A 25,027-nucleotide genomic window follows, 5' to 3' on the forward strand; every position below is an offset into this window, starting at 1 on the left:
TGCTGCCAAGGGCCAGATTTGGAATGCACTGAAATAATAGCTATCACGTGCTATAAAATGAAACATACATCATGTTTGCAGGTGAGAAAAGGTCACTCTGAAGTCATTGGTGGACACGACCTGGTTTTGGAGGCTGGGGTGGATGCACCTCCATGGTTGGGAGATGGCACAGTTGTTCTTGTGGTGCAGCAACAATATGTTCAGCTCACAGGAGAGAGATGCAAGCGACTCCTCTGTCTTTTTCTGAGCTGCAGTTTCTTTTCTCACTCCTGCAGAGCTCACAGCAGTGTGACGGGCATCTAGGGCAGGAGCCAGAGCAAGAGGAAAGTGTCTTGATGCAGGAATCTTGGCTGCTATGAGAGAAGCTAGCCAAAGGAATTAACAGTTTCTGCTCCTTGTTGCAGCTCCCACCGTGTGACAGTAGATAAGCAAATCTGTGTTCTTTCCCTGTGGCATCTTCTCAAGACACTGAAGATCCATTCTGGTAACACACTTTTCCTTTGAACTTGGGACGTAATTTTTATAGCTGAAGTACATACTGCCCTGGCCCAGTCATCCCCAAATTCCATGGGAAAGCTTCCCTCACTTCTCCATGGTTTATAACACAGCAAAGCAGCAACTTGGGGAATTCTGTATGCTGGTCTTGTCCAGACTAGTCAGGTGCTCAGGGGCATCCCATCTTAAATTCTTCTGCCTACAAATTGGTCTCTGACCCAAACTAGTATGATGGGAAATACAGCCCAGCTGTTCAGGGCTTGCAAAAAAACCCCAAAACCTACTGTTCTGCAGGCTTACTGTATGCACAGGAAACCATGCCATGAAACTTCACGCTATATCTCAGATTCTTCAAAGGCAGAGGCTTTTCCAGTGAATTTTTTCCAGGCCTTAGAGCTCAGTTCTGCTCCAGTTTGGCAGGGCTGGCTATATTCTAACCTGACTCTTGTTTTCTCCTCTTTCTGGTCTTGTTTTCCTCTGTGGCTGGCAGTTCACCTCACTGCTCTCAAATGTTTGGCAGAGAGAGGGGAGCAGCAGTGTCTCCCCTTCTCTCTGTAAAAGGGTAGCCAAGGGCTCTGATGGCTCTACCACACCAGGCACTACAAAGCTGGATTTAATTTCAGTGGTCTAGGCTCTCATTGGACTGAAAAGTCAGTCACAATATAGTTCATAATAAAAACATTTTAATGTCCCAGTTCTGGTGGAGCAATTGCCAGTGGCCCTGGAGACACCTTGTAGAACTCACCACTGCTGCCACAACTGTCAAGCAGAACTGCTCCAGCTCATGCCAGAATTCACATTTCCCTCAAAAAGGAGCTATAAACTGTGTGGCAGCAACAGTAGCTGCTCAGTGGGGCCAACCAGGGCTCTTGGGCCTAAAGATAAATGGGAGCTTTCATGGAAGCCATGGATTAATATAAAAATCCTCTTGGACATGAGACAGCATTCCTATGTCCTGCTTCCTCAGAGCTAGGTAAGCATCCACCTTTCATTTTAAGGTCTCAATTTTGGAATTATTTATACCCCCTTTAAGCAGATGTTGCCACTGTGGTGTGTCTATGAATGTGTATGAACATGTTTGCAAACAGGCTTGACACGGCAAGCCTGCTCCTCACTGTGGTCACTGGCATTCTTAATGGGCACTGCTGGCAGCTGCCAGAATGGAAGGAAAACGTCGCTCTCATTGTTTTGTTATTGAGATAACTTGCGCTGAAACGCATCCTGCAATGAGCTGTGAAAAATACACAGCCTAACAGCATCGACGCTGCAAATGATCTTAACCAATTTTTTTGGCCCAAGTCGGAGAACTGCGCCCATCTCACGGGTCCTGCTGACTTGGAGACGTCTGTGAGGCCACCCCGCCCCACTAGCAGGTGCCGGTGTGTCCCCGGTGCCCTGAGGGCTGTGCCCTGCCCGGCCCCCGTGCCCGGGCTGTCCCCGGTGCCCTGAGGGCTCTGCTCTGCCCTGCCCGGCCCCCGTGCCCGGGCTGTCCCCGGTGCCCTGAGGGCTCTGCCCTGCCCGGCCCCCGTGCCCGGGCTGTCTCCGGTGCCCTGAGGGCTGTGCCCTGCCCGGCCCAGTAGCCGGGAAGTCTCCGGTGTCCAGAAGGGCTCCGCCCGGCTCGGCGGGGGCGGAGCGCGGTGCGGGGGAGACGCGTGCGCATGCGCAGGGGCCGGGCCCGGGGGCAGCTGAGCGGCGGCGCAGAGCCGGCCCGTCCGCGCTTCTCCGCCCGGCCCGGCCGGCCGGGGCGGCTCCGACTGCGCTGCCCGGTGGTGCCGCCGATGCGCGGGAAGCGAGGTGAGGCGAAGCGAGATGAGGTCAGGTGAGGGAAGGGCGCTGGGCCGTGCGGGGGTCGCGGCGGTCCGTGCTGTTCGCGGGCCCCGATCGAAACCGCCCCCGCGAAAGCGCCGCGGGAACGGGAGGGCCGGGCCCAGCCAAGCCCCGGCAGTCGCCAGTGCGGCGGGGCAGCGTTGTCCTCGCCTTGCTCTCACCAGACTCTGCCCCTTTCCCAACCAAGGGCGGCCGGGTCGGGCCGGTCCCCGCGGGTCCCGGGCTGGGGACCTTGTTGGTGTCCGTCCCGCCGCCTCGCTGTCCCCTTGGCTGTCCTGGTCTCGCGTGCGGGGAGCGCCGTGCGGTACGATCCCGTAGCGCCACCCCGGCCCTGGCACTGCCGCGGCAGTGCCCGCCGCGGGTAGGAGTCCAGCCCCTGCTCTACGAGGAGTGCTCAGTCCGGGCATTTGCTCCTTTTGCTGGCTGAAACGTGGGCCTCTGGGGCCTAAAAGGCGGGGATGAGGTGTAGGTGTGGCTGCGTCCTCTCCTGAAATGTTTCCTTGTATATATTACGTCAAAAGTTTATTTTAGATCACGCAGGTGTGATTTGGTAGTTGTAGAAAAGCAGAGGGTGTATTATCCTCTATGAGCTCGTCTTCCCATCTTTTCAGACTACTCACCTCTCGTTTGTTTTATCTGCTGATTTCCCAACCTGTAACTTAAGCCCTATTAAATAAGGAATATCTTGATGTGCTTTTACCAGCCTAGCAGAGTTGATGAGGAGTAAGCAGAACAGAATTTCCACCAGGTATTTTCGTGAAAGCAGAAGACTCGGGGGTGAACAGAACAGTATTGGCCGGAGCCTTTTCTCCCTCAGAGAATAGCTTGGGGTAACAGATGAGGAATTGGTTGGGTGAGTGGAGTTGATGGTACCTGAAGAGGTGTGTATTTGCTAGGCGGGGACTGGAAGGCTGATGGGGCAGGGATTGGAAAGGCAAGGGCTCAACAGCCGTGACTCTGCTGCTCCACAGCAGCTCTGTGTTCAATTCAGCTGTGTCTGCACTGGTTCCATGAGTAATTCTGTGTTTCATTGTAGTAAAAGTATGCCAGTATAACCATGCAACCAAGCCCTTGACTTTCCTCAGTCCAGATGTATATTAAGGTTCATTAGTTTCAGATCTGTTTAGCTCCAAAAATAACAATTTATTCCTTAGGGCTTGAATATTAGGGCTTGATCAGCAAGAGGAAGTGGAATGAGGCTGTCCTGGCCAGGGGTCTGTGTCAGTGCTTGCTGCTGGTGCAGCTGGATACAGTGTCTTGGGGAGCTCTTGTGAGTGAACTGTGGTAGATCATTCTGTCACTCTGTTGCACTCCCAGCCAGCTCGGTATATCTCACTCCACCTCTAGGAAAGTAGTTCTGATGTCTGTGTGAAACTCTGCTCCAGTGTCCTCTCCTCCCATCTTGCTGAGGCATTTGGTGAGTGAGCAGCTGGAAAGGTGTTCTGGTGTGTGGCTGACAGGACCAGGAGGGGTGGCTCCTATTGCTCTTGGTGTAGAAGAAGACTAGCTCTTAACTACTTGGGACATTTTTGAGTTGTTTTTAAAGCTAGTTCAAGCAGTGGCCACTGAGAGTCTGAATGATCAGTAGGGTGATTGAATTTTTTTCAGAAGGGACCTACTGCCTTGAAAAGAAAAGAATAATGCGGTTACTATAGCAGTTAAAGAGCTGCTGTTATGTACAAGAATAATGTGGGTATCACATCATAGTCATAAGTGAGGTAATTCATCTTCCATCAGCAGCAGGGGATTGATAGAGTGAGTACTGTATCAAGTAGATATGGACTCATGTCTTTTCTTAACATCTCACTAAACCACAGCCACAGTTTATTGTTTCTGTGGGATCACTAAGAGACTCTGTATCAGGAGGAGAAAGGAGATAAACAGCAAAATCATGCTCTTACCTTGCAAACTGGTGACTTCAAACATTGGTGGAGCAGCACACAGAAAACTGGTTCAATGATCAAATGTATTGCAGGCTTTGTGGTTGTGTAGCTCTTGCCTGTGGCTGTAATAAATATTTGGCATACCACACAGATCTCAAGAGTAAGAGGTTTAACAGTAAGAGGCTTTACATACGAGATTGGAGATTTCTCAAGATGTGTCTCAAAAAAGCCCTCTAAAATTCCTCAGTGAAGAGTTTCTGTGGAGACAATGCTAGGCAGAGTCAAGCATGCCAATTACTTTTTTTTTTTTTTTAAATCACCATTCAATTGGTAATGCCTATCAGGAGAGGGGTTGGAAGTGTAACTGAATATTTAGTACCCTCTGTTACATTGAATCACTGTGTAGCAAAATACAGAGATGTTTTAGTATGAATTGGATGAATATGGGGGCTCTAGTTTTCTAATACATGTCTTATTTCAGAACACTGAAAATTAATTTCTCCTGACACATTAAATGCTACATCAAGACACTTAATGCAATACAGATATGCTATGTCTTCTCATGGAGCACGTTACTGGCAGCTACAAAGGAGGTCATGGATGCTTCTTAGCATTTATGGTGCTTGTGATCTGGAGTAGGCCTACTGTGGACATTACTGGTACCTGATACTCTACCACCTGCAGTTAACCAGTGCTGAGGTGCTCTGGTTCACCTTACCATATGTATTCAGGAGTCCTGAGCATTTGCAGCTAGAGCAGGACAAGTAGAAAGAGCTGTCAGAGATATGGAATTTTCTTTGCCTCAGCTGCTGTGTACCATGACATGATTTGTTTGTGGAAGGGCAACAGCTGCTGCTGCGTCAGATTCTTGGCTGTAGAGTCTGTAGTGTGACATGGTGTGATCCTGATTTTAGTCTGGCCCTGCGTGATCCTTACCTGTCAGGGGAGACATGCTGTGCTTTAACCCAGCCTGTGTTACTTCGGCTTCAAGGACCTTTTTGTAGGTATACCAAAGCAAATACATACAGTTGTTTCTCTGCCTCCTTGTTCTACAAGGTTGCTGCAAAAATGAAAGGTGGTGAAGGACCTGCCAGGCACACCAACAGCAGTCCATGGCTGCCTCCATGCTGGGCATTCTGCCCCAAAAAGCATCTCCTGTTTCAGCTGATGATGTGATTGGCAAGACAGAGGCGGAGGTTTGTGCATTGCAGAAGCACAGGTCCTTTTGTCATTTGGATGTTATGCTGCTGGGAAAAGTGTGGGTAAAGTGCATACTGCTGTTCTCTGCCCAAGCAGGCAGGTCAAGAGTCTCTCCATAGATGTGTTTGTAGCTGCCTGTTTCTGCTGCCTAAAGTTTTCAGACAAAACAAAAAGCATAATAATGTAGCATAAGTTCCCAGGTTCTCTCGTGCTTATGAAGTCCACTCTTTGTGAGGGTCAAAGGAGGGTGGGCCTAGTTCTTCTCTGTTGGCAGTATGTTTTATCCTTTATTGACTTCAGGGGAGTTGCTTCTGAATTTATGCTGTTGTGAATCCTGAATCAGGCCCAAGAGCTTGGCTTTATCCATGTAACTTTTAGTTGCCTTATGTAGATTTTATGACCCTGCATACATAGAACCCATTTGTTTACTTTTTAAAGTAAAATTGAAAATTTTGCGGGATGGCTAAAGCCATGTTTGTACCTTGAGATGAGCAGAGCGAAACTACACATAATGGGAAAGAAATTGTGGAGCTGCAGTCATGTTCTGTCATTAGGTTCATTCTGGTTTTTTGGAAATTTTGATCTAAACAATTAGCTCAGTTGAAAATTGTTGTGTGTTAATGCTGTACTGTTTCCTTTGGAGCTGGTAAGGATTCTGCCATCAGCATAAATATGGGGAAGGAGTATGAAGATCTCACCATGATAGAATGAAAAAAGCAAAAGGAAGTTCCTGGAGTCCTATCAATCCTCTGGCAGGAATAACAGTATTTTGGTGGTATGTAACTGTCATTATACGATTATATGTTTGGAATTAGTGCACCCATTTGTGTTGGGTGTTGTGTGAGAAAACAGGTAATGATGCTGCACTGGGGAGGATTCTGGTCTGTGAACACTGTATATAATGTGAGGATAGGATGAAAAAATGACATTTTTCCTCCTGTTCTTGGAACACAGTTTTTGAGACAGCCTTGTAAATTAATGCACTTGGAAGATGTCTTATCTGCAACTTGTCTTTGAAGAGTAAAAACCCTGCTTGCACATAAGCAGGTGTTGTTTTTGACTCTTGAAAAATCTGAAGGCACTGGATTGATTTGTATGGTATTCAGAAACGAAAGGACAAATCTTTTGCTGGAATTGCTGTTGCTCCTTTACAACTGGCAGAGCACTGCAGATTGACTCTGGTGAGACATGTTAAGTCACCTCTCCAATCTTATGTATACATGCTTGGATGCAGACATAACTCTTTTCTGAGGGACTTTTCTCAAACAAAACCCCAATACTATTCTTTTTCCTCACTCCACCAGCTCCAGAATGTGAATATCATCTGACCAGATGCCCAGAACTAAATACAGTGCTCTAAACAAGGTCTCACAAGTGGTTTGTACAGGAAAAGAAAAAACCACAATAGCCATATACTTTTTTGACTTTTAAATGGTTCTTTTGCACTTTTTTTTTTAAATCAAAACTGATGGTTTTGGCTTCTACTTTGTATTTGCTGAATATAAATCTGTGCATTCCAGGAATTAACTCCAGAGCTCCTCAGTGCTGACTTTGTTGAAACATACATGCTTGCAATGTGAAAATAACCCAGAACCTTACTGGTTTTGCTTTCATGGATGATGTGTATTGCATATGCTGACATTCTGTTCTTAACTTGACTGTGAATCTGTAGTCTTGTCTTCCTCTAAATTCTTTGCTTAATATTTTCTCCTAATGGATGATGATTTTTGAGCACATGCCAAGAAGTGTCTTTAAATGCATTTGAGAGTGAATGTGTGGAAAGCAAGGGGAACATTGACTTGGCACCCTGGTTCAGGTGAGGTCTTGGAGCTGTGGATCACATGGGGATGGAAGAAGGCAGATCTGAGTGAGGGGTCAGAGCAGCACAGGGAGCCAGTGCCTGGCGAAATGCTGTTTGCAAGTAACCCTTTATTATCTTGCTGCCCTGCAGGCACTAAGTGCAAAAGCCAGATGCTGTGGCACTGGGGGTTTCTCCTATGTGGAGCAGGGGATGGAACTCTGAGCTGTTGTGTTTCAGCCTAACCTGTGTGCCTGAGCCAGTGTGGCAAGGTGCTGCCCTGTACTCCAGTTTTGTGCTGGTTCTGTGAGTGAGCCTTGTGATAATTTTAACTTGGGAATTAAAAAAGGCCTGTACTGAGGCCTGGGGATGTCTGCTGCCAGTTTTGGATCTGGCTTGTGTGAGAAACTGCTCACCATCTTTTGCAAAGAAGCTAATTTTATAACTGATTCTTTTTTTTTAAGGCAGCCACAAACAAAAACCATAACCTTCACAAAGATAAACATGCATCCTTGTGCCAGCTGGGGCCTTGGCATGCTTTGTGCTGTGTAACTTGCTGAGACTGTAGTTTTTTTTTTAAAAGCAGTTAGATATTTGCAGCTATGAAATGTCAGCCCCCAGTAAATGTTGTAATAAACTATTTTAGCTACAGCTGGGGATTTAAAAAAGAATAATTTACTCACAGCATTCTTGGTAGTTAATGCAAGAATGAAAATCAGACTTTGGACACTCTGAATAGCTTAGGAGAAGGAAGCAGGGTTCTTGTGGTGTGCTTGCTAAGGGCCACACCCATCTGGATGCATGACTGGGAACCTTAGGGTGCTCTAGATTATTTAAGTTCTGTATGCACCTGTGCCACAGCATATCCCTAGATTTCTACTTTGGTTTTACTAGATTTATCTAGATAGAGCTGTTAAAATGATGGTTATTTTGGAAGTTTATGAGAATTCAGTTTTGGGAGATGGAAGTAGAAAATGTGCTGGGTACTTGAACTTGATTGACTTAAATAGTAGGTGCAGTAAAACTCATCTTGAAGTGTTTCTCTGAATGCGTGTTAGAGCTGGGAATTGCTGGTGAAGTCTTTGTAAACTGCTTTTAAGTAACTGGAACTTCAGGAAATTATATTTGAGGAGTTAGGTAGAAAGGCTCACTTCTAACTTGTGTTGGTGCTCTTCATTTATGTAGTATATCCTCTGCAAACTGTAGTGCTTGAAATTTTTAGCAGAGGGAAAAATGAGTTCAACATCAAGTGAGCAGCTGTCTTGCCTTTAGATAGTTCAAAGTTTCTATTTAGTGATTCCCTAAAAATTCTTGGTTCATGTTTGTTACACTGATAGATGCATCTCTCCTCCACTTTGGCAGGAAGCCCTGCAAAGATATTTTCAGCATCTGTTTTGCAGTATGTCTCTTTAAATGTTTACCTTTATTGCAAATTTTTTGCTAGAAGATAATGATCTGTCTAAGTAAGTATTTGGTTTGTTATATTGAGGTTCATTTTTTGATGTTTATATGGAAAATATTTTTTCATCCCTTGGTATTTCATGAATGCCTCGGCATATGTTAGCTATCACTTAAGGTGATATACTGTGATAGCTATGGTGTATTTCCATGTGATTTACAACAGCTCTGGAAGCTGGAGAAATGCTTTAGCTGGATCCTGTGTGATTTGCTCCTTGCTGGAGTGGTGTACTCTCTTGACAGACGCATCGGGTGCCTTCCTGGACTGCTGGTGGCCTTCTGTTTGCTGCGTCACAGAGAACCATGGCTTTCACTACTCCACAGTGAGCTGGAGGAGGCAGCTGCTTTTTTCCTCCTTTTTAGTATGAGAAGCTATACCCTGAGAGCTATGTCTAAATTCAACCTTTAATTATAGTTTATTCAGGGCAAGAAGTGCATAATAGTGTGGCATTTCCACTGATTCTCTGTGTGTTGCTTTTCATTGTTTTATGGGTTCTAAGAACATGCAGTGGGAACATACAGAGTTGTTTTTCAGTAGTTACTATCAATATTCTCATCATGACTAGAAGAATGTTAGCTCATATAATCTTTATAATGATCCTGGCAGGCTTTTGGCTCCATCACCGGAGTACAGAATATAAAACTAAGAAAGTCTTGGGCCTTGGGGTTAGCTGGGAAGTATGTTTAACTGGACAATTGCTGGATTAAGGCTAACCTGGAAGCAGTGAATTGAAGAAAGTAGTCTCAGTATCAAGACGTTGTTTCATACCATCTTTTCCTTCACAAAGGCCTGTGTTCATCAGTTTGGTTAAAGCTGTTGCTAGGAGGCAATGCACCAGTCATGATGAGAAGACTCTTGGGATTTTTGTTCCTGGGCCTTCCAGTTTCCACATGCCGGGTGGGTGTTGTTTTCCCTACACAGTTCTGTCCATGGGGATATTTCCTTTGCTGCATGGGATCAGATTGTAATGCTGGTTACAGGCATTTGCCCTGTGTCAAGGCAGGGCAAGCCCTTGGGCCCAACAGAATGGCAAGACAGCCTTTATTTTGCTAATGGAAATCTTCCTTTGGAACATTTTTCTGAATTGTGGTACAGTAGAAGGAAAAAAAAATTAAGAAAGGTTGATTGTAGGTTCAGCTCATTTGCCAGTAAGCTTTCCATCCAGTAAAGTCTTTATACACTATATATCTAATTTTAGCTATGAATAGTCCATTAGTTTTTCTCTGTTCATGCTTTTCCCGGTCGATGCATTTTATTAAAGTAGCACTAATTCAGGCCAACAGACCATGTTTAACTCTGGAAACCAGGAGAGGTCTAGACAAAGATAAAACATCAAGCCTTGTCACTTACAGGTTGTATACGTGGTCTCTGACCTTTTTAGTCTGAATGTACAAACTGCGAAGAAGACTAGCCCATGTAAAGTTTTGTCAAAGTTGATTGTGTATGATGCCTGCAGGGTGACTCTTTTCAGCATTTTATGGAATCCTTTCCTTCTATTTATCCACTGTCTGGTGGGTAGCACAGACACCTGGTTGTCAGTTGAAAGGCTTTTGTCTCAAGCTGGCCAACTTTTAACTGAAGCAACATGGTTATTTGCTTGGCTATTTTGCACCTATTTCTAGGCTGTGGTCTTTTCCCTGCCTTTCAAATAGTCATTCACCACAGCAAGGCTTAGATGCCTCTCTGACAGATCCATTTCAGTAAAGCACCTGCACCATAGAGTCCTTGCCATTGAATCCCTGAGCCTGTGGTGTGTAAGTGTAGACTAACTCCAAACTGCACATAGGATGGTCATCACTTAAAGGTCAGATCTTGCAAGGCTGACTGTAATGTCTGGGGCAGTTGGCAAAATTATAATTTCTTAAGGAGAGTTTCTTACATTACCCTTGATGGTCCTAGAATGGTAAATTGAACTGTTACTTTTCCAGGCTTGAGTATGACAGGGTAATTCGTGTTTAGGTGTGAAATGTGTTGTGCAGTGTTTCTGTGTGGATTTACTGTGTGTTTTACGAGATTGGACTGAGATGCTTTTGTGTGGCAAAGTGCTAAGAGGCATGATAGTTGTTTGAAGGTGCTGCTGGGCTTGAAATCTATTTCTGATCAAGAGATTAACAAGCAGAAACTGCCAGAAGTTCATGAACATGCAGGTTTCAAAGAAGTAACTCTTGCTCCAGAATTCTACAGTACTAGTAGCATGGGGTAGCCAGTATTTGCTGTACACAGAAGCAGTGGTTAGGAAGCTTAGGCTAAGGCATCATTGGCAGGATGGACAAAGCAGAGGGGGAAGCTGATGCCAGTTCATTGCTGGGCATTGTTCATGTTCACCTTTTCCAGTAGGCAGGAATAAAACTTTGCAAGTAGGAAGAGATGCAGGACATCAGTCCTGGCCACTTGAGGTCATGGTGCACAAACTGTGGGAGATTTTTGTTTTCTCCTTGATTTGCCCTTTGGTGCTGTGGTTTTAGAACAAAGACAGACTGACTGGGAACAAAAAGGGCTGGACTGAATTGCCCTAGCTGAGTCACAGCAGGTCAAGTTACTCGAGAGATTTATGACTCCCCAGGGACACAGGTTTGCATTTGTGCAGAGGGTACATCATAGCTGAGGTACAGAAGACGAAAATGGACTTGTTGGTGTTTGTATTAAAAGTGGTTGATAGACCTGGAAGTTGTTGAATTTATACAAAGAATCTGCATAAAAATAAATGGCACCAAATGTAGAAGCAATAAACAAGTTCCATGTTAAGTCTTGAAACTGTACTGTGTAATCCAAGAATTATTTTTACCTATTGGCAGCTTCCTCTTTATTATCTGCAGAATGAGAGTGTTGGAATTTACTAGCTGTTAAACAATTTAATTTTTCATTTTTAAAAGGACTAAGTAAATGTGTATCTCACTACGCTTAGTCTGAGCTCCCCATACACAATGGTTGCCAATGTTTGTTGCTGGCAGTCGGGGGAATCTTCTGGTACCAATTTGTCAGCAAGAATTAAACCCTAGGAAACAGCCTGTCACCTGACTGCTGCTTTACTTTCTGGGTTTGATGGCATTTGGTTTGTATCCAAAAGAAATAAAGTGACACCAACAGACTGTCTGATCTATGTGCATAACATACAGTACAGTAAATATGTGGAGTCATCAATGTGCTTGGAATGCTCTGCTTTTGGCAGTGCTTGGACCCAGTTTCACCATTTCAACAAATGAGGTTTATTGCCTTCTAAAAAGCCTATTTCAAAACACAGTGTCCCAGGAGAGAGAAAACAAATTGTTTACACAAGCAAACTAACAGAGAAGAACTAAACACCCATGCTTCTTTCTTCAGGAGTTCCCCTGCCTAAAGCTTCTATGAACTCATTAATCGAGTTGAGTAAGGAGAAACGTTTTAGTCCTAATCAAATGGGTCTTGATGTGACTGTTGATGCTGATGAGGAAGGAAAGTTTGGTTTTGATGATATCCACCATTCAAAAAAGTTAGAGGAGGGAAAAGTGCTCATCCCAAAACCTAGGGAAGGCCGTCATTCCTCCTAGTCTGGAAGGAGACAGCCTGGGTGAGACTTTAAAAGCTGTTCTCCTTGCTATTAGAGCCAGCTGGTGCTGTGGCATCAATTCCTCCCTCTTTATCTGTGAGCTGTATATATCCTGGCCTTTCAAGGGATTGGAGGAAAGAAGCAGATGGGGAATTACTAGGGTGTGGTGATCTTGGTCTACCTTCTTAAAAACAAATGTGATGGAAGAAGGGGAAGGGATGAGAAAGCTACTCAAACGTGCATAAAGTGAAGGTGTTGTGGAACGTGCAAGGTGTCCACCTTATAGTGGAAGGTATCCCTGCCCATGGCATGGAGATTGGAACTAGCTGACCTTTAGGACCCCTTCCAACCTAGACTGTTATGATTCTGTGAATATGAAATCCTGCCTGTCTGGGATCCTTATGCAGGTGGTTCAGGAGAAAGGAGTGGGAAAGAGGAGCTTTAGTAGAAAGTACAAAACAGTGAAAACTGAAAAGCAGGAGGATTGGATTGGTGGATGGAAACCTTACAGGTTCAGGGAAGGAAGCTAGCAAAGCCATGAGGCTTCATCCCCAGGGGTTCAGCTGCAAAAGTGAACTGCAAGATGGGTGTAGGGGCTCTGGCAGGGGAGTCTGGGGCTGCTCAGGATCAGCAGAATTAAGAGGATGGTGCTAGTGATGGGAAAAGGGAAGAGGGTTGGGAAAGCAGGAGTAACCTTTGCACTGCTGATGAATTTACAAGTCAGCTGTTGACAGAAGGTGGTCAGAGGGAAGAGTTGCCGGGAGATGTCTGAGGGAACAATTGTCCTTGGAAGGAGGATCAAGAAGAGCACCATGAGGACGGGAAGTGTGACCTATGCTTACGTGACTTCGAAGTTATACAGGTTGGGACCCAAGCCAGGAAGTTTGGTTGAGGCTGACATTGCCAGTCCTATGGTGCATGTATAGAAAACAGGAAGGGGAGTGGAATTAACTTGAGGCAGATATTTCAATAGTTGTCAGTTTTGAATTTCCTGGGTTTCATTGCTGTGTGTCATAACCTTGTTTTCACTGTTTAATTTTTTTTTTTCCATAAAGAAATAGGGTAGAAGAAGAAACATTTAAGACTGTTTATCAGAGTCATGTATTATGATTGACTTTTTTGTTTGGTGAACATATATTTGGAAACAAAGTTGTAGATTCTAAATATTTGAATATTTGGAACTCCCTTGTCCTTCAAAAAAACCAAAAATCTCCAAGGTGAATCCCTCCACTTCTCCAGTACTGCAGATAAGCAGTAGTTCAGTAATTGTATGAAAAAAAAAACAAAAACCACAACAACCTGAGTATTTCAGAGCAAAGTTGGTCAAAGTTGTGCATGGATTTTATAGAACGCTCTTTATAACCAGTCTTATAGACCTGATCATTATGAGGAATGTACAAGTATTTGAAATTATTTTGAGAATTTAAAATGACCTCCTGATTTTTCCAGCTAGGTCAGGTAGAGGCAATGCTATGCATTATCCTATCTGCAGACTTGGTTATGAAGAACTGTTCTATTTCTCTATTCATGCCTCCCCTCTGCCCCCAACCAGATCCTCTAACAGGCAAGAAGTAGACTGTGCAAATAGAGTTTTTCTCTGCAGGATTTGATTTCTGGTTTTGTTTTGGTTTTTAACCTCCTAATAACACAAAATAAGTGCAGCCATTTTGTCTAGGCATTCCATCTCCTATGATGTGTATATGGCACACCTAACAGGACAGTGAGAATGTGTGCTTGGGGTGTATCCTGCTTGGCACACTTCTGCAGCAGTGTGCTGGCACACATTCATGGCTCAGTCTGCTTTTCCCAGTCTGTTATAATTTGAGTGCGGTTCAGGAACAAATTATGCATTCTGAGCCTAGTGGTGGCTTTCTCTCTATGTAATACAGATTAGCAGTGCTCTGCTGTGGTGGTGCAGATGGTGTCAAGTCCCTAGTGGGGCTAACCCAGTTCCCAAGCCTGTCTCCATGCAAGCTTTCTACAGTGAGCAACTTATCTGTTCATTGCCAGTGGATCTGATCTACATTAGGACAGTGAAAACTCTGCTACAGGCAGAAGTGTTGTTACATGGATCATCCTTGTGTGGAGAGCAGTGACCTTGGTTTAACTAATGCAAGATTTTCTTGGAGTCTTTTCTGTGCATAAACCAAAACAAATAGGTCAAGACATAAGCACTGTTCTTTTAAAGTTTTTCTAGTGAAAATATTTTCTTTTGTTCATTGAGAAATAAATCTACTTGGTACTCAGCCTCATGATTTGCTGTGTTTGTGCACCCTCAAGGGTTTGGAACCACATTGGAAGTGTGCTACAAAAAGCGCTTCTTAAGGCAATTGACAGCATTCTTCAAAAATTAGTAGCAAGTGCTTAGTGAATAAAGAAGCAAACTGTCCATCAAGTCTCATGTCCAGCTGTTTAAAATAAACAGTGCAACCATAAAAACTCACATGTCATCTTCCTCATACAGTCTGTTGGATTACATTAGCCTCTTGGTCAGAAAGCACTACTGCAAATATAACTAATGACATGCAAATAAAATTGTTACTGAACAGAAAGTAAATCCATGCCTGCAGCTGGAGTGCCCCTCAGGTTAGTCACTTGGTGCTGACCTGGTGCAGTTCAGGATATGGGATGTGTTCTTAAACAGGCAGCTTGAAAATGGATCCTTTCAAGAACACTTATAACACTTAGTGTACTTGCTTTAGGGGGCAAAAAGTCAGGTTCCATCACTGCAATTTTTCCTCATTTGTTTAAACTTGGATAAATTTTTGCATATGATGTACTAGGTGAGCTGCCCAGGGAATTTTAAACATTTCCCAGGGTATATAAAGAATAGTTGTGGTTTGTTTAGTCAGGTTATCCCTGTAAAAAACATACATCCAAATTTTTATTCCTCTTGTTAATATGTAGTTCCAACAGTACATTCATTTGTTTGCTCCAAGTTTAGGTATTTTTTCACACAGTATTTTGTGCTCAGGTATGTGTCATTTGCTAATAAATACAAAGTTAAAAGTCTGATTTATTAATTATTTAAGCTGATATTATGCTTTTTGACTTAGTGCTTCCTTTTGGGTTATGTAAATATAGTATTTCCTTAGTGATGAAACATAAAAATGGGTTTTGGAACAGTGGAAATCTCCCCCTCATGTGAAACTGAGTAAGAAAAATTCATGCTTTTCCTCTGATATCTTGGTATTGCAAAAGAAGTAAACAAAAAAAGCCAAAACCCCAACAAAATAATACCAAACCTCCCCAACACACACTTCCCCATTCCTTCCCCTTCCCACTTGGTGACGGCTTTGCAAAAAACAGAGGTTAGAAGGGGATTGCTGAGTTCAGCTAGTCCAACCCTCTGTGCAGGCTGATCAGGAGCTTGGGACCTTGTCCCACTCCTCTGGTCACACCTTTCTTTCTTCTGCACATGTCCTGGTGACAGTGAGGGGTTCTGTGGGTCACCCCCATCAATGCAGTGTCTGGAATTGTCACTTTTGAGTGGTTCACTCCTTGAGTAAACCTTCTGATGTAGGGCAGTACTGTTCTCATTTTTCACAGGGAACAAAAAATAATTACACATCAAAGTTCTCACTAAATGTGAGGCCCATTTCTTAAATCACAAGAGTGCATTAATTTTGGTACTTGTGGACTGTGCATAGAACAGAGAGGGTACATATGCTTCCTGAAATCCCAAAACATCTTTCTATTTTAAAGATGATGCCACACTATTTAGGTTTGTCTCCTGGATGCTTGTAAACATAATGTTTGATATAAAGCCTGAGATTTGTGGTCCACAAAATTTACTGTTTCATATGATATACTGAAAATGTGAATAACGAAGAAAGGGTGAAATCATTCCTAACTAATGCTAAGGGCTAAACTGAGAAGTGTCCCAGGTGATTACATCTTAACAGTTTTGATTAAGGAATTCAAATATTAGCCTTTACCATGGGCTTGGCTGAAATAAAGTAGTCTATATTTAACTTGGCTTACTCAGCTCAGAGAAAGAACAGCCTGTATACTGGAAATAAGCAACTGCTGTCACTGGGAGCTATCCAAAAAACAAGGTGCCAAGTAAATCTGATGATTTGATTCTTTAGTTAATAGCTGAACCATTAGATTACTGGCATTTTCATATTATCTTTTGAATGTGTCACATGAAGATGGGCATAAGATCAGCAACAGAATAAAGAGAGTGTTTGTTTCCTGGTTAATCATTGCCCTGATGCCTTGGCCTATGCTGAAGCTGAGGTGCACAGCACAAGCTTTTATATGGAGCTTGGCATAACGGCCTAAGGGGCTCCTGATCTTACAGATTCTTCTTGCATACCATTTAGTGGGATGTGCTGAACTCATTCCAGTAATTATGGCCATCAAGGGAAATCTTTCTGTTGATTCTATGAAATGCAGGATGCAATTTCTTTGGCATTGACTGCCTTCTAAACAGCAATTTACTTTGTAAAACGTTTCATAGGGAATAATGAAACCATTGCTTGCTATTATAAGGAGTAATTTTCTTACAAAGAGATACCTATTAAGCATATTGGTGATGCAACAAACACAACTGTAAAATTCTATTGCATTAGAATTAAAAGATGTATTTGTCATTGTTTGTGGTACACAAACTATTTAACAGTTGCTTTTTTTTTTTTTCTTAGTAATAAAGAGCCTAAAAGATATTTAGGGCTTAAAAATATCACAGCTTTTGCAGTTCTATTAAGATCACTTTTCTGACTTGCAATCCATGTCTCATATTTACTTTTAAGGTCAAACAACTTTTAGATCTGTCTGCCATTTTTTCCCATTTGTGTGTTGTTTGGGTGAACAAATGCAATCCTTTTTAATGAATTATGTGCAGAAGAATTTATCAAAAGAATTTGTGCTCCCTTGCTCTGAAAAGATAATTGCTCTTACTGGAAATCAGCTTGTGAGAACCCCAAGCTTGGTCTGGGGTCTCGTGTGGTAGGAAGGTCTCTCCTCCAACCCGTGCTTCCAAAGAAAGACTCCACAGCCTCTTGTTGTTCGGTCTCAAGGCAGTTTATTGCTAGTTATCTAAAAGATTGTCTTCTCAGGCTGCAGCTGCTTGGTCAACGGCCCAGGCAGAGACACACACACACCCTGACATCCTCTCTGTCTGCTGTCTTCTTCTTCTCTCTCCCCACCCAGGGCTGCTGCTATCTTTTATATGATATATTACATATTACATGTTTATAGTTTTCCCCCAATACCTACTACCTATATTACAAAGTGCTTTTCTACTCTAAACCAATCTGCAAGTGCCAACATCACCAAGAACATGGAGGCAAAGAAGAAGAAGGAGGAGGAAAAGGATCAGCCCACTTTCCTCCATCCTAGAACTTCTGACCCCCATGTACAAAGTAAAAACCTCCCTGTACATGTGCTAAAACCCCCCTGTACAATACTAAAAAAAATTTCCCCTCTGTTTTGTAACTACTTTTACTATACTATCTAACCCTTTGTGACTGCTTGTTCCACCTCCAAAGTTGGTAACTCATTCCATGGCTCAAACTCAAAATCACAGCTGTTTCCAGCTGCCTGCCAGGGTCTAAAATGCTTCTGACCAAGGCCTGGAACCTCTAAAAATGTCTGAGAGACATTTTGAGTTCCAACATCTCCCCTCCCTGTTTGAACCTGAAACACCTGCTTTGCCACATTGTTCAAGGCCTTTCGAATGCACATGAAAATGTATGGCATAACAAGCAGAAGTACTACAAGCCCTATAAGAATATAAAATGCTATTTTTAAAAGTTCTTTCCACAATGGTGAGAGATCAAAAAAGCCAATGAAATCATCCCACCAGGATCCTGTAACTTTTTTCAATTTGCTGATGCTACTTTGTATCTGTTATATATTTTCCTGAATAGATTTTGAATGATCAGACAAGTTCATGCAGCACATCCCCTCAAATTCTTCACATCTGTGCCCATGTGACAGCAGCAAATAATCAATTGCCACCCTGTTTTGAAGCACCGCTTGTCTTGCACTGCTGATATCTGTTAACATGTCGCTCAGTACAGACGAAATGGCACAACTGTGTTTGCTCAACCAGCATGCTATGTGGTCCAATTGTGTCAAGGCCACCCCCAACGCTGTTTGGGGTGAGAAAATTGCTACTGCAATTCTCCGAGCCTTGTCCTAGGTACAAACATCATCATCACAATTTGGGCTATATTGTTCAAGGGATCTTTTTTCTTTCCCATGTGTCTGCTCCTTTAAAGTTTTCAAATCAGGTGTTATCAATGAGAGTTCCCCAATGCTGTATGGACCACCCTTGACTTTTGCAGGGATAGCAGGCCAAATTCTGTCCCTGCAAATCAAAAACACTCCCTTCGGTAAAGTGGCTGGGTGTTGAAGGGAAGGTTTGCTTGTCACTTTGGTGTAACTGCACCAGGATGGCACATTTTCTATAAAAGAGCTGATTTGGAGTGACATCTATTGTATGATTGGCTGTCTTTGCCACTCCCAATGGATTGAATTTGATAGCAAATTTCATTTTTGTTGACTCAAAAATGTCCAACTCTGGAGGTTCCAAGTGAGCCACAGGAAGGAACTGTGTCTAAACGTGCCATCCTTCCACAGGATCCGAGAAAAACTTCAGAACCTTTTGGAGGGATGTCTTTTGGGACTGGCCTTTCCTTCACTGGCACACCTACCAAGCATGTTGAAAATTGTTTCCCCAGTTTTGAATGGGTTAGGCAAATGCTGTCCAGACCTGCTGCTTTTGCCAAAGTTTCCCACACATTTTCCCTTGTCTCATGGGAAGTCTGTCCCATTGCTCAAGACAACAAGCAAGAGAATGAAGCACATGAACACTATCTGTCTGAACTCCATGTCCATGTCCCCAGCCTCTGTGAGAAACCCCGCAATGCAGCAACACCCAAACAACACTTGATTCTCCAGAAAAACCCCAAGTCTCTGAGTTGCCAATCGTTGTCCGATGAGACATCTGCAGCGTTGCTGTCCACCTTCATCTGCATGCTTGCTTCTCTGCTTCTCGGGTCCACGTTCACTAGTGTCTGCACCCGATAAGGTTTCACGTGCCTTGCTGACATCCACTTCAGTCCTCATCCTATAGAAACACAAGCGAAACCCTTGCCCCAAGTTATTAATGTAAATGGACCTTCAATTTGTCCTGACTCTGGTTTTCTGACCAAAACTAAAGGATTCTCCTTTAGTTTTGCTCGTACACTCTTTATAAAATGCCTGACAATTGGTGGAGTGGGCTCTGAAAAAGAACCATTTAAAAAATTCAACACATACAAAGCTTTGACCTGAAGGAGAATAAGAAATACTGAAAATATGTTTGACTCCCCATTTTTTTTCAGAAATTCACCAAGCACCTTGCCTGTGTAAATTGGACTATTAGCTGTTTCTATTTCTTGTGACACCCCTAATGATGCAAATGCTTGTAGAAAATGTCTGCGGGCATGTTCTGTGGTTTCCTCTCTATGTCACGATGCAAAAATTTTCCCTGAAAATGTGTCAACTGAAACATAAATGTGAAAATATTCAACTGAAACAGAAATGTTTTCGAGCCTCTCAAACGATGCATATTTTGTGACATCAGCCTGCTACAGCTGAAGGCTTTTTCAAACCTCTCGAATTGACCACTCCTGTAGATACAGGAGGCTGCACAAACTGGCACTCTGACAAGCACTGATGATTTCCTTTGCCTGACTTTCAGAAAGGTGAAAGGATTCCATCAATATTTGTGCATTTTTGTGAAAAAATGCATGGCTCAATTTTTCTTGCTCAAAAATGTCTGGCAGCGTCTGTGAGATGGGCATTGTGAGTCTATCTACATGAACATTCCCTTTTATTAAAAACCCCAAAAGTGAAGAATGCACTCTGATGTGTATAAAAAAATATTTATGTTCTCTGTTTTCTAGGATTATTTTCATGCATAATAGATATGGATATAAAATATCATTGTCCGTATATTTCAAAAGTGATTTCTCTAATTGTTTGACCACATTTGCAGCATACACTGAATTTGTGATCAGATTGAGGGTTTCTGAAATAACTGAAAAATCCTGACTACTGCTACTAATTTTACAATGCATGGTGAACCTTGTACCATTTTGATACCTGATTCCCATTTCCCCATTTTTGGATTTTTCCATGTGATCTGTGAGTTTTCCCTGAACCATCAGTGAACACTGTCATCTTTTCCACCAGTTCCTGACTTACTTTTGGTTTCTTTCTAAAACTTATTTTTGCATTTAACATTCTGGGAGCTAAAAAATGAACTGTGCAAACTTCTGGATACCCTAACAACGTGATTGAAAAATCTTGGGACCTTGGATTGTCCACTCAAAATATTTTTTCTTTAAATATAAATGAATGATTAAGAAATCTTTGCCTGACATTGTCAGCAATCTGGTCTTTGCCTTAACAATGATCTGAGCCATTATCTCTAAATCTGTAAGAATAGTTTTTGAGGGCCTGTAAACTAAAAACAAAAACCCACTTTCAACTTCTGTGAAAACATTAACACAATCCTTGCTTAAAGTTATTAACTTGAATGATTTTTTTTATTTGATCTGTCCAGTGTCTGGCACTCTCTTCATATTTTTTCTCGATGATCAGTGAAATCAGGTCTACAAAATAATTATTTCAAAAGATTAAAATATACAAAATCTTCATCTTCATTCCAGCCTTATTTCAGGCACTTCTTCACTCCTTCTCTTTTTTCTTTTTTCCTTTTTTCTCTCTTTCTCTTCTTCTCTTTTGAAACAAGAAGGTTGAAATATAAAACATAATATAGAGTAAGACAAAGTACCTCAATAATAAAATGCATAAAATCTATCAAAATCAATAATAATTCAAGAAAGTTCAAAAGAAAGAGATTCTAAATAACATATATAAAATTGAACAAAGCATGATCATTAGAAACATTGTGCCAGCAGTTCAGAGTCTGCAAATAGCTGAAACACTTGTTTCCAGTGAAAATTGGCATTCCTTTCCTGGGCAGGGCTTGACAAGTTTCACCTCAAAGCTGTGTCAGCTGTCACATTTGTAGGATCAAATTGGTGGATCAAAATGATCTACATATCATTCATTTTTGTGCAAAAACCTCTGGATTTTGCTGGCAAACTCATCCGTCCAAGTTAAAATCAGGGCCTGGCCAAAACCCAAACTTTAAATTGGAGTGCTGTCCTTTAACATATTATCTTGAACAAAGCTTATACTAACAATACATATATGATACTTAAAACATAATAACTCATTATAACATTTTCATATAAAATAAACACTTAAAGTTCAAACTGATAAATTGATCAAATGACACAAGGATTCATTCTTCTTGAAACTTCTTTGAGGGAAAAGGATGTCAATTGGAAGAAATCATGAGATTAACAGTGACAAAGGCTGTCAGAGTGCTTCAGGCATCTCTCTCTGAGATCTTCTGAAAAACATTTGAGAATGATAAAAAATAGAAATGCAATTATTCCACTCACAAGAGATATAAAAACAAACCAGAAAGTTCTCCTAGAAAAATGCACAATATAGTTAAAATCTAAAATGAGACTTCAGAATGACATGTAACCTGGATAAGATTACATAAACAACAATAAAACATATGAAAATTTGCTATGAAAAAAAGAAAGCACAAAGCTTCACCTGATAACATGATAAAATTTCTTAATAATAACATTTATAAAATACTTAAATAGTTAAAAATAAAAGAAAGTATTTGGAAACAAACACCCTTTGTATCATTATACAAAGAAATAATAGACTATACAACTGATTATTAAACAATTAAATCAATCTCAGAAAAACTCAAATTCCTTTAAAACTCTTGTACACTGATAAAATAAAACAGAAAAGACTAAAATAAAACCAAGGATCCAATAGATTGTGTCTTCCCTTAAATCAATGTTCATTATCATTTCGTAAACTCAGTCAAAACCTTCTCATTCTTAAAGAAAAACAACTAAACTTTGTTAGCTAAATAAACTTGACCTTTGAAAAACTTAAAATAATTTTTGAATCAAACAGTACTTAAACTCAATATATAAAAATCTTGGTAAAAAATCCCTAAATTATATTAACTTTATGAAATCCATATGTATCAAATTAATAATATATAAATCCATTATCAATTAAATCTTTACAAACGAAACTTTTTCAGGGTCCAAACCTAAAATAAACTTAAAGTGATATACTATTCTCTAATTAAACAATACTTAACTTAAACCAAACTATATAAAAATCAATTCCATCATTAATAGAATGTTAAAATGCAACCTAACTTAAACCTTAATATAATAAATTATTAAAATTTCATGCTATTTAATTTTGGATTTCAATTTTCATTATGATATCTCTTTTTCACATTGTGTTCCACAATCAATACTTTTCATCACACCAGCTGGGTGTGTCTGCTGATCTATTCTGTCACCTAACTGAAAAATCTGGGGTTAGTGCTTAGGAACATTGGAGAAGTTTGGAGAAAACCCTTATGATTTCAAGTGGCAACTTGATTATATCTTATTTTTTGGGTGAATGTTGGACTCCCATCTCTCAGCATTGCTGCAGGATATTTGGTGCAATGGATGTGCTTGTAAAAAGTTGTTTGCTTTGGCTGCTGTTGAAAAGAGATGGGTAGTGCATCACTTGCACTTGCTGTGGAGAGGCTGTGACCAAGGAAATCCCTGCAACTGGTTCTGGCCAGCCCCATCGCAGCAGCTCCGGCGCGGCCGCGGGCTCGGGAACGTCTCCCCCCTTCTCCCGGCCGGGCCTGGTGCTGCTCCGGTCCTGCCCTGGGTCGCCCCGCCTGGTCCCAGTGGCCGTCCCGGCTCCCGGCGCAGTTTGGCGCTCTGCTGGCGTCATCAGCGTGGGATTGCTGCTTCCCGCCGCTGCTGTGTCCCCGCGCCGTGTCCTGCCCGGCCCCGCACTGCTCGGGTCTCCCCTCGCGGCCACCACGCAGTCTGCAGACGGCTGGCTAGCAGCCGCTGCCGCCTGACCAAATGAGGTCGGAACCGCACTCTGCTCTTCAATTTGCACTTCCGATAAACATTTGAGCATTTCTTCTGACAATTGATTTACATTTGCAAACCCTGCACTAATTCCTGATAAACTTTTGAGCATTTCTTCTGACAATTGATTCACGTTTGCAATCCCTGCAGTCGGTGAAACTGACTCTTGTTGCAATAACTGTTCTACTCTGGCCATGTCTGAAGCTGACAGGGATTGGCCATGGGCTTGGGCTAGCTGTTGCCATGGGAACTGCAACCGAACCGTGCCTTGAGGAATGTTTACATCCTGGCCACACCCCATCCCTGCCTGTGTCATCACGAGGGTGTGGATGCTCCTGCTCTGACCCTGGCCATGCTTTCGCGTAGCTCCGGCCTGCACCACCTCTGATTCAGAGCCACTGTCATCCCCCACCCGAGACTGACGCAATCATTCTCCTGTTCCCATTCCGGCCCCGATGTCTCCACTTGGCTTTGCCCCTCTCCTGGCTCTGTGCCAGCACCCACAGCCCACGTGCGCAGGCTCTGCCCCGCCTGCACCCATGCCGCACGTTCGAGATGCGAAATATCCCCTCCACCTGTGGCTTTCGGGTTCTGCTCAATCTTCACGTGCATGCCCACCGCCTGAGCTGCAGCGAGGGATACCTCTCGCTGTCCCTCTGCTGCTTTCTCGGCAGATGCGGCTGCTGTGGTCAGGGAGCATCCTCTTGCGCCTTTTGTGTGGCCACTTCTGCGGCCTCACGGATTCTCGACACCGAACGCATCATGGGACGCTTAGGACGCCTGACCGCCGCACCCGTGCTCCCGCCGCCTCCCGCGTCTGCATTGTTCCCGCTGCCCCCCCCGCTCTCATTTGCACCATGGGTTGTTTTGAACTCCCCACCCGCGCAGCTGCGAGAGCTCTCTCCTCTCCCTCTTCCCTCTGCTCTGCACTCATGTCTGCACCCTCCCCCACCGGAGCCGCCGCCGCCGCTGCCCCTCCTGCCGCGGGTTCAGACTCGGGCAGTGCCTGGTCCTTTTCCCCACTGAGGGCTGCGGTCGTGCTTGGCTTCTCTCTGTCTGGGGAGTTTCTGCATCGGAGGAGCTTAGGGATTGAGGTTCAAGGGAAACTGAGGAACAGTGGGAACCCGGAGACACAGGGCATGATGAGACACCATCCCCCCGATCCTCCATGGGAGACAGTCCTGCTTCCCCTGGATCTGTGATGAGGAAAACTGCCCCAAGCTGCTGGCTGGGCAATTTTCCCCTTTCTGCTCCCCTAGGAGCCCCAGCTGTCCGGCCCAAAGTGCCGCACCGTGAAGCTGACTCTAATATTGTCCTTGCTGAAAGCAAAAGTTTTGCGGCAGTCTTATCTTTTTTTTTTTTTTTTTTTTTGTGGCTCGGCAATACAGTTGCTTATTGATCCCTTGCCAAAAATTCAACTCAAAGAAAAGATGTATATCTGTGTGCGGGTGATTACACCGCACCCACAAAGACAAAGCTTTCATTTCATTTGGAGGTATCTCTACCTGATGGTAGAAGTCTCGCCCTGTAGGGCTAAAAAGAAATCTTTGGTCTGTCCTTGGGAGCATCCCCTCCCCATGTTCTTAATTTCGACCATTCTCACCAAAAGCTGAGTCAGCATGAAGTCAGTCCGGAGATGGCACTGTTCATCGTCCAGCAGGTCACAGGCAAGAAATCCCAGGCGCGCTTCTGGTTTCTCTCCTCCTGTCTGTCCTCCAGACAAGCTGTCTTGGTGAAGGTCAGGTTCTTATCTTGAGCTTTCTGCTCCCTCTCGGAATTTGTGGAGAGTGTGTGTGCTCTGCTCATCTTTTTTTTTTTTCCTTCTTTTTTCTTTTGCTGCTG

The 25,027-nt window shown here is 43.1% G+C and overlaps 1 protein-coding gene across 5 annotated transcripts in view; it reads left to right on the plus strand.

The window, feature by feature from the left end:
• The first annotated feature begins 2,174 nt into the window (after positions 1-2,174).
• The window catches only part of RIN2 (Ras and Rab interactor 2), a 90,395-nt gene continuing 67,542 nt past the window's right edge, over positions 2,175-25,027 (plus strand). For 4 of the 5 annotated variants that reach the window (XM_077782013.1, XM_077782015.1, XM_021543341.2 and 1 more), the window contains exon 1: positions 2,175-2,289. The gene's annotated coding sequence lies outside the window, so the exon portion shown is untranslated. Of the gene's footprint in view, positions 2,315-25,027 lie in introns of all 5 variants that reach the window. The other variant, XM_021543342.2, reaches the window with a different exon arrangement.

Source organism: Lonchura striata, chromosome 3 (genome assembly GCF_046129695.1).
Source record: "Lonchura striata isolate bLonStr1 chromosome 3, bLonStr1.mat, whole genome shotgun sequence".
NCBI lineage: Eukaryota > Metazoa > Chordata > Aves > Passeriformes > Estrildidae > Lonchura > Lonchura striata.